Here is a 10,911-nt window from a genome sequence, read left to right as displayed (position 1 = left end):
GACATTTGCAGTCAAAACTTGAAATATAAATTATCAGAAAATGCGTTTAATACTAATATATTGAAACGTCTGTTTATACATCCATACTCCCTTAATAAAGGAGTCCAGACGTTAGAAAAATATCAGTATTCACATGCGTTTTATATTTAATATGAGGGAAATGCACTTGCGTTACGGTCCGGACGTGACACAAAAAATCTTTAACTTTTAGGTGGTAAAATATATTTTTGTAATTCTATGAATTACACTAAACCAAAAGTAATATACCCACCGGATGAAGAAGGGTTGGCTCTCCATAGAACATAATTTATTCATTTTATTTTTCGTGTTCGCATTTATGAGGAAGAAACAATGTTACGGGCGTGAGCGCTCTGAAAGCAACACTACAAGACTGCTTTAAAACTTTCACAGAGATCTCAAACAGGCATTTAAAACACCAAATATTAAAGATTGGAATATCAAGCAAAATAATATTCGATGATTGATCGAAAATCGTATCTCTCCCTATAAGCAGAGAGCAGTCTGTTTTCTTTCGTTTTGAATTGTTTTGTTTAAAAGTACACATTTCATGCTTTATATATATATATATATATATATATATATCTCAGGTCTGTGAGGCAAGTAACTTATACGCTGAGTTTCGGTTCATTTAAGAGACGCGAGCTCCAGTTCAAGCGCCGGCATCTCCATGTCCTGATTATATTGCCTGCTATATTTACTTATTTATTAAATCCAAGCAATTGGTTGATGAAACATTGATTATAATTAAGATACAATTAATACAAAACAAAATTCACTTTAAAGAAAGGCTTTCTACAAAAACAAACTTAATGAAGTAGTCAAAAACATGTCTGCCCACTCCATGTCTCCCGATATTTTCGGGATCATTTTATCTTATTCATGCTTTTCACTTTTCATATAGGCCTAATCAACATAAAATGTTTAAAAATATATTTATACCATGAATATGAAACTAAATCGTTTGTAATGACTGGGCTACAACACATAGGCCTATTAGCCTACAGTATAGAGAAATTTAATGTCAAGAGTGTCTTGCCGTAATCCGTATGAAATGTGCATTTCTCTCTGGCACGTTCACTGCTGCGAAAATCGCGAGTCAGCATCGTCACCTTCATCTTTGACACAGAAAACACTTGTTTATTAATAAACAATTGAAATGTCTCCTTGATATATTTGACATTAATAATCATTACTTTTCACAGTTCTTTGTGACAGCTTTTAGGTGCAACCTGGTCTCACAGAATTCCGTGAAATGAACACGGCCCCTTAACTCAAAATCTGTGGCAGTTTCACAGAATCGCAGAAAATTCCGTGATGTGCCCACAGAAGTGATGCCTATGTAAGTCAATGACAGCAGCATCCGTGGTCCACACACGGGCTATTACAACACCTGCGCTCCCCCAATTGACGTCGTTTTATAATTTGGAAAGGTTTCGCTTTAAATATTCTGAGTTTATTTAAAGTACTTATTAAATATTTAGTTTTAAAGTGATTTTAACTTGATATTGCATTGTTCTGTCGTCGTTTGATCGCTAGGGTAACTTCTGGTCACCCTGAATTCCGTGACCGTATCACGGAATATTCAGTGGTTGCCACAGATTGTTTCACCTTCACTGGACGATATTGCCTTTTGCTGATTTTGACACTTTAAGTAGGCTATTCAAGTTGTCTGTGTTTGTGATGCAGTGTAGCCTCATTAAATTGTGAACCTCTTATCTCCCCTGATCAGTTTGTATAACCTTTTGCTTATTGTCAAATTCTGTGATGGCACCACAGATTCTTCTGTGACGGGATCACGGAATTCTTCCGTGACAGTACCACAGAATATTCAGTGGTCGCCACAGATTGTTTCACCTTCACTGGACGATATTGCCTATTGCTGATTTTGACACTTTAAAGGTATAGCGGAGGATTTTCCCGAATTTTAGAAAAGAACCGCCCTCTCCACTTTTTGAAAAAATGCACATGCGCAACACTCTACCTGCTCCCGAGAGGGAATGCCTATTAAACGTGTGCACAAGAGAGCATGCACGAGCTAATCATAGCTTACATTAACTTTTACTAGCAGTGATTTTAAATGGATTTCTCCAAATAGCATGCCAAACTTTACCTGTCAAGTAGAAACTTCGCGACTGAGGCATCAGTGGGAAGCCCAACCTGTGTTTTGAGCGCACGCCATCGTGTGAATCGTGTGCACGAGCACGTATGACGGCCTTACGTAAACATATCACCAGAATGATTGACACTTAGGAGGACCAATAGTCTTGATGATCCACCCGGAAAAAGAAAATCCTCCGCTACACCTTTAAGTAGGCTATTCAAATTGTTTGTGTTTGCGATGCAATGTAGCCTCATTAAACTGTGAACCTCTTATTTCCCCTGATCAGTTTCTATAGCCTTTTGCTTATTGACAAATTCTGTGATGGCACCACGGATTCTTTCGTGGTGGACACACGGATAACCGGATCACTAGAGGCAGGCTTGATCAATCAAATTCCCCATCCATCATCTTAGTGTAAATAATATTTGGACTAATTTACTATTTTTTTTATGTTTACTGAATTGAAAGATAGGCTAGGCATATACAGACAACGAAAACAAAAAACGATAAAGACTAATCGGACGAGTCTGTTGCCATGACGGCGACACACTTCCTTTCGCGCATCCTAGAATTTTGCGGTTTTTCCTGTCATTGCGAGGATCCCCTCTACAAATCGGTATGTATCTCAGACCTGTGTTACTTATTTACTATCTATAAATGTTGAGTTATAAGTTTTGATGCGTTTTAGATGGTTTGTATTGTTGATTGCTAAATATTTGACAAGATATTGTGTCTGTAAATAGTTGTTTTCCTCTAAAAAAGTATGAATTTTTACATTACAAATCTTTAAAAGACGTTTTCTCAAAATTCTTTTTTTGTCATTCTCCAGTATCAACATCTCAGCCTATGTAGCACCTATGTACACCAAACTTTCCGGTTAACATTTAGCAGTATTCTGAAGATATTTTCAAAGGGATTTGTAAATCATGCCTGATTTATGTGACATTTCAATAAAAAAAAAATGGCTAAAATAGATTTTTTTTCAGTATATTTTTTTGATTTCCTAAGTAATGAAAGCATATAGGCCCTATCCTGAAATCCATCTGAAATTCTTTTTTCATCTTGTCTGTAAACAAAATGAAAAAATTATTTTGCACGTGGCTTTATCATATGTTCAGATTTATGTTTATGTTAGAAAATATATGCAAAATTGTGCATATTTAATGAGATAATGCCTACTTTGCATAATTAAACATACAAATTTCAAAAACTTGTAATACATTGTTTTTATATACTTGTGTAAGTAATCAACTGAGGAAGTTTCATGGTGATATCTATTATTTAAAAATTTTACCCTATTCACCTGTAGTGTCTCGCATTAATGTAGACATTATATTTTTTCTCAGAGATATATCTATGATGCTTTCTTGTCTGTTCTACAGATTATTTGTTGTTCTACATCATATCTCCATATCTCTATCTCTATATCTTTTATACATAGAAAACAAAGGCACTTTAAAGAGCCACTCTTTCAAATCTCTCTGTCTCTCTCACTTTGTTTTTCTCTAGTTCTCACACCGACACTATTAAGGAAGTAGAGGAAATTTGAGAGGATATGTGTTCCAAGAAAATGATCAATACAAAACAGAAAGAGTACCTCACGGGGGAAGGGCCAACCCGAGCCAGAAGATTTTACCTGTTGCCAAAAATACATAAAGAGCCAGAAAAGTGGAGCGTACCTTTTGAGGTCCCACCAGGCAGACCCATCGTGTCCGACTGGAACAGCGAGACATACTTCACGGCTGAGTACTTAGAGCACTTCCTCAATCCTCTCTCCACCAAACATCCAAGTTACCTGAAAGACACATACGATTTCATCTCGAAAATCAGTAAACCCAAAATCCCAGAAAATAAATTTTTATTCACGATTGACATAGATAGCTTGTACACTAATATTGATACCCCAACCGGCCTAAAAGCAGTGAGAAAATGTATGTCTAAATACCCTAATCCCCTTAGACCGGACGAGCACCTGTTGAAACTATTAGAGATCAATTTGACAAAAAACGATTTTGAGTTTGATTCAGAATTTTACTTACAGGTGAAGGGGACAGCTATGGGGAAGAAGTTTGCCCCCTCGTATTCGAACATTTTTATGGCAGACTGGGAGCAAACGGCTCTTGCAGCTTCTGCCAAAAAACCGTTCGCATACTTCAGGTTCTTGGATGATATCTGGGGTGTCTGGACCCATTCGGAGGACGAATTCCTCGCCTTCATCGAGGGACATTCTTGACTCAGTTGAGGTTAATGTGGCAGCTGAAAAAAACAGAATGGGCACAGCGGCAGCTACACGCTGATACAAGCGGGTGTGTGTGCAAATGGAATTAAAGGGGTGGTAAAACACGATTTCACTTTTCTAACTTTAGTTAGTGTGTAATGTTGCTGTTTGAGCAAACAACATCTGCAAAGTTAAAACGTTCAAAGTTTAAAGCAAAGGGAGATATTTGCTTTTTAAAAAATCAATTTCTAAGAACTACATAAAACGGCCGGTAGGGACTACACGACATTCCTGCGGGCTTGCTGACATCACTAAGCCCAATATTTACATAAACCCCTCCTCCGAGAATATTAAATAAGGGGGGCGAGACAATTTTATATTGCTTTGGAGAAGAGTTGTTGTGGTATAGTTAGTAGGCTGGACTGTTGTTGCCGCAATGCCGAGGAGACGTTATTTTCATCCGGATTGCATGTCCACTTTGTTCAGTCTTCCAAAGGACGGGGGAGTTAGAGATCAATGGTTGAAATTTATTTATAACTCGGTCCCTTTTAATTATTACCCAAATCTTGCTATCTGTGCTGCACATTTTACGGAGGAAAGCTTCCACAACTTCGCGAGTTCAATGCAGGATTCACAAAACGGCTTGTCCTGAAAGATGGAGCAGTTCCAACTTTAAAAACAGAAGCTGTTTACGGGCCACAACCTGTAGGCCTAAGTATGATTTATTTTTCGTCGTTGTGTTTTCCTGTAATAGTTTGTATTGTTAATTGTACATTGTAAAAAGGAAGTAAACGAAGCACAATGCTGTTTGGCTCCACAAACCAGTTTGTTAAATGCTAAATTCATACTTATCCGACAAACACATACAATCTTCTGTTTAATATCACCAGGGCAGTGAACTGGAATGTTTGTGGTTGTTGTCGTTTATGTGATCAGTGTAAATTATTCTTTGATTATAGCTTTTATGTATTGTTTATCTACATGCTTGTTTATCTACAGGCATGCTAAACATGGTTTTGTGTTTGATTTGGCTACTGTTGTAAAGCCAATGTTCATATTGGGTTAATAGATATGGCGACAGATATTTAGCTACAATCGTTCTAAATATACAAAAGTAACAGTGTCATATAGCGATCACAATAGATCTGCAGTCTTAAAAAACCATACCTTTCTGAAACGTCCTTTAACATTGGGGGGTTTACAAGGAGGGACAGAGCAGTGTAGAATAATGGTTAAATGTGTTAAAAATAATGTGAATTTTAAAAAACGAAGCATGAACACGTTACAGTGCACCCCACAAACACAATCAAGCCTTCGAAAAAAGGTGTTTTTAAGCTTTGAATAGAGGGATTTGATTAGCTTTGTTTTCCACAGGTCTTGTTGTGTAATTTGATCATTAACCATATTGTCCTCTTGTGTATCAGACACGGAATATTGCTGAGAGGACTGAACCACTACCGTGGCGAGGTCTTCGCCTACCCAATGTTTTTACAGAGGGAATTGTTAGAGAGGGCCAATGTCACTTTCTTCTGCATGGATGTTGTCTGCAGGTATTTTTTCTCTGTCATATTGAAACTCTGTCAACCTACTGTACATTAAATGACAAGTGCCTGATTTTTTCAATCGTTTTATATTGATGGCCAGGCAAAGTGTTGGTTAATGCCTACTAATGCTGTGCTTCTTTTTAGGTACTGGCCATACCTAAGCAAAGTGACTGAAGAATCATCAGATCTTCAACCGCTGATGGAAATGAGGTAGGGGTGTAACGATTCGTTTTAACAACGATTCGATTCGATTCGCGATTCATGGTTGTCGATACGATTCAAGGACGATATTGGTTCATTTAGAACGATCCGATCTGAAACGATTCAGTGACTTGAAATCGATTCAGTAACTTTTTAGCCAAAAATTCTTGTAAGGGAATCAGGTATCAATTAATTATAGATATAAACAAACAAGTAAACAACAATTAATGTAAAATGCATTCACATTTTATTTTAATAAGTAGGACTGAACGATTATGACAAAAATGATAATTGTTGATTATTCCCTTGAAATTGTAATTGTGATTATTAATTACGATTATCACAACATAGAATGATGTTTTGAATAGTTTGGCCATGGGACCCACATTTCCGCATGGTCATCAAGCCGCGGCCCACCTTTTTAGGAATTATATAAGCCTATTATAATACATTTGTTTACACAAAAATTGTTGACACACAAGTTCTGTCCCCCTTAACAATTTTTTTTTTAAGAATATGACAAATACTGATAGACAGTAGGCACTGCGAGGTTAAGCTATTAAATAGCAGTCCCAAACTAGTTTTTGTTAATACAATCTTGGTATGAGCCACCACAGTCATATAAAAATATACAAAACCAGTAAGTGGCATTTTGTTATGGAAACAAACAACAATTAGGCTACCATGATACACAATACTTAGAAGAACTGGTAAAGAAACATGGAAACTGCTCCTGATAAATAGCAACACACATGATGTACCAATAACGTAATTTATTGGTATTTTACTTTTATTTCTTAACTTACTAATTTACGACGTTGCATGCTCGTATGTCTTTTGCGCTTTAGTGAAGTGATACAGCGCGCTCCGGCGCATTTGCGCGTGCAATTGAAGAGTGCGCGCTACTGCAGTACAGCGGCTGAGAGGACAGGACAGTCCGTTTTTCTGAGGCGAGAGACTTTGCGCTGCTTGTTGTATTTGCGCTGCTGCTGGCGCGTCACGCATGGCGACGACGACACAGATAGGCAGACTGAATCGAGTAACGTTTAACGCCTTTATCATTAAAAGTGCAAAGAAAAAACATCCATATAAAGTCTAACGTGCTTAAATCCAATGCGCTATTTCCTAGTATCGATACAATCGATTCATTACCTTTTAAAACGATATTAGATCGATATATGTCGTCCGGAAGGCCAACTTGCCGAGCACAGATCGATCCAGTTGGATCGTAGGAATATAAATCGATACATCGATGTAGTTGATGAATCGTTACACCCCTAAAATGAGGCCATTTCTCAGTGTGATGCATGCCAAAGCTCATACAGCAAAATGCGAGGTACCTCAAATTACTGAAATTCAGATGCGACAGTAGCCAGCAGGCAGCTAATGCAAAAAGTCGAGCAATGATTGTTTTTTATTATTTTAATCTGGTATTGGTGACAATATACTAAATTGTAAGTCTGTGATTATGATATCTTGTGTAGTATATTATGCAGATAAAATATGACATTTAATGTGAAAGTGATTTTAATGTGCACATAATCCATGATTGCATAACATTAGATTTTTAAAGTTATGGTATGAAATTAATCCAACACTATGTTGCAGGTGAGATGGGGCGGCAGGAATCAGGATGGAGCAGGGAACACTGTTGGAGAGGAAGTCGAGCAAGTATGTTATTACCGGCATTATTATAACTATGTAGATATAAGAGATACATTTATGTGAGAGACAAGCAGAGTGTGAAGGATAAAGTACATCAGGGTATCAAACAAAGATCTATGCTTGCTCGAATGACCATCAGAGCATGATCTGAACTGTAGTTGCAACACACATTATGTCTGAGTAAAAAGTGAAGTCAGCAGTGGTGGTGTATGCATGATGCATCACTATTTCAAGCTATGTTCCCTCTGAACTGCACTTTTTAACTATATACACTCTTTTGATCCTGTTAGGGAAATTCAGTCTCTGCATTTGAATTAGAGACGCACATACACAGCACACAGTGAGGTGACACACACTAACTCCTAACCACTAGAGCAGTGGGCAGTCAGCTGCTGCGGCGCCCGAGGAGCAGTGAAGGGTTTGGTGCCTTGCTCAAGGGCACCTTAGCCGTGGATGTGGACGGGACAGCGATGTTCAACAACTTTCCCCACAACCACTTTCCTCCTGGTCGGCATTCGAACAAGTAACATGCCCAAGGCCCTAACCAGTAGGCCATGGTTGACTTTCCAACCTACCAGTAGGACCCCATTTGACACACCAGCCTGGTGACAGTGCACAATCATCAAGTTTCATGGGATTCTATGAAAATGCAGAATGTCACAGCTCTGGCATGCCATAGTGAGGTTTTAAAATGTAGACCCAATTGGCAAGATCCAGCGTTGCTCCCAACTTTGAAAAATTGGGCTCGATCTTTCCAAATTTGCTGTCTATGGCTGAAAGGGTGTGGTTGTTTTAGTTTCCATGGCATTCTAAGGTGTATAGCTGGTTGACAATAAGATATTAGTTAAACAATAATTATGGCTACATGTTCACATATACATGTTTTTGTTTATTTGTTGTTGTTTGTTTGGTAATGTAATATAGAAATACATTAATTAATGTATTGTTTATCTAGGTTAACAGCTTTCTCTCCAGGGCAGCTCTTGTCACAAAGTACATGACAAAGGCAGGTTGGTATGACACATTACAAACCATACGCTATGATTAGGTATTTCTGACTTCTAAAATGTAATTTTCCTGTTCTCCTTGCACTAAAGTAATTGTTGTGTTAGGTTGTGTCTAACTGCAATGGTCTTTCTCATGTAAATTGATCCAATCATGCATGCAGATTTATTTTTTTAATCAGGGAGAGAGAATATGCTCACTCAACAGGCCATGGGGTGGAACAGAAAAAAGACAGAGAACCTTCACAAAGTCTTGGCCCGCAGATACATCAAAGTAAGGACATTTCCCAATGGTCCTCTTGCCTGACACAACATACATTTTAACAACATACAGCAGAGCTGGAGTCCATCCATTTGTAATAAGCTCATTCATCCATTCATTTATAAACTGTAGGTGAAGGAATTTCTTGATCCCGGTATTGGCTGAAAGCTTGCATGATATTTTTTTTATTTTGTGTGATTTAAAGATCTCTGAGATGGCAAAGCTTGAAGCTGCCAGTATCAGTGATTTCCACCAGAAGAATGACATCACTGAACAAACAGCACAGCAGTGGGTGTGTGATGTTCAGCAGTGGGCAGTCACAGGTAAATCATGCGTAGCGCTCAGACTTTTCACAAATACAACTGTTAATTACTTTGTTAAAATATGAACTACATAAGGTAATCAGAAAATTTTAAATGAAACAATCGCTTAATTGTGTTACCTAGTTAGAGCCAGGGAACACAACAGAACAGGGAGCAACAGAGGATCTCAGGGCTGAGATAGAGAGCATCATAGTGGCCCTGCTACGCAAGAAGCAGGACCTCAATCGTCAGAATGGTTGGTTGACTGATATTCAAATGGCACATTGCAAATGCAAACAAACAAAAACTGTTTTCCTGATAGTTTTCTTATTTCACTTTGCAGATAGCAACCAGACAAGACAAAGAAAAAGAAGATAATTAAAAAAAAAAAACTGAAACAAAAGAGCCTGCTGTACAATGCTATTGCAGAGGATACAATTGACGAGGAGTTGGCCTCCAATTTGACAGAGGACTACATCCTTCCTTGGGAGAGACGTGAGGATGGTATGGTAGTCCTGACATGTTCTCTAAAATGTATGCCTTTCTGTCTACGGTATTGCAATGAAAATCTCTCTCTCTCTTTTTCATATTTCCATCAATTCCCTCTACCTAAAGGTCACTCCTTCAGGTTAAAACGATCTCTTTTTGACCAAATGATGCCAATTAGACGACTTGAGGAGGAGCAGAGCATCCTGGTGAAGGAGATGATGATAGTCCGGTATAAAGAAACGTGACGTAGGCTACAGACAGATAAAACAAAAACATTAGGGCTGTAATCTCCCAGTCAATTTATTGGTCGATACGTTCTGGCTCAACCATAATTCTGTCATTTTTTTGCGTGGAAAGCACTAATTGCTAATGGGGGTGTTTTCAGAGCACCGTTTCACAGGTAACAGTCTGTCTTCAGAACAAGATTTAAGATTTCGCTTAGAATTGTGGGTAGTGTAGTATTTCTCCAGAAGATCGCAAATAACAAGGTTGATTTCATACCTTGTGGCTTTTATAGGAGCAGAAACTTTCGTTTCACAACCTCGTAGCTCGTGGTCAATCTACCTTGGATGGTTTAGACATTATGACTGAAAAACAATACACTACGGAGAAAATTAATGGGATTTGCTGGTCTGTTGGGGCCCCCCTTGGAGGGCGGGGCCTGTTTTAATTGAAACGGGTGAAACATAGGTAAGGCCGCCTCAAATTGAGCTTATGCTTTATTTTTCAGTTATGCACTTTATTTCGTTTCTGCTCTCGTCTTGATCTGGTTTGTTAAAGGCACACTAGGCAGCTTTCCGTTTTTGTCAAACAGCGACCCCTAGAGTCGCTGTGGAGTACTTGTATTTAACGTTACTGTCGTAAATAGCACTCGCGCAGAGCCGTCTCTGCACTCACTGCCTGATCCCTTCCGCCCTCTATACCGGTACCTGTTCAATAGGATGGAAGCTGTAATGAGTGGAAATAAGGTGTGGCCCCTTTAAGAGCTGCGCGCGCCCTGTTGAACTGTCGTCGGCAGTCTGTGTTGTATCATGTGCACCTCGAACACCCGTATGCGGGTTATTTCAGTTTGATGCTCATTCTTATCCTACTTTTGTTTATCAA

At 38.5% G+C, this 10,911-nt stretch overlaps 1 long non-coding RNA gene across 1 annotated transcript; it reads left to right on the top strand.

Moving 5' to 3' along the window:
* Positions 1 to 9,223: 9,223 nt before the first annotated feature.
* On the top strand, positions 9,224 to 9,803 carry LOC311290070. The gene is made up of 3 exons (XR_014627302.1): positions 9,224 to 9,339; positions 9,463 to 9,574; positions 9,662 to 9,803. It is a non-coding gene; the product is annotated as an uncharacterized lncRNA (long non-coding RNA).
* The last annotated feature ends 1,108 nt before the right edge of the window (positions 9,804 to 10,911 follow it).

The sequence above is a fragment of the Rutilus rutilus genome (genome assembly GCF_951802725.1).
Source record: "Rutilus rutilus genome assembly, chromosome: 4".
In the NCBI taxonomy this organism is placed as follows: Eukaryota; Metazoa; Chordata; class Actinopteri; order Cypriniformes; family Leuciscidae; genus Rutilus; species Rutilus rutilus.
This window is presented reverse-complemented; position numbering and strand designations above follow the sequence as displayed.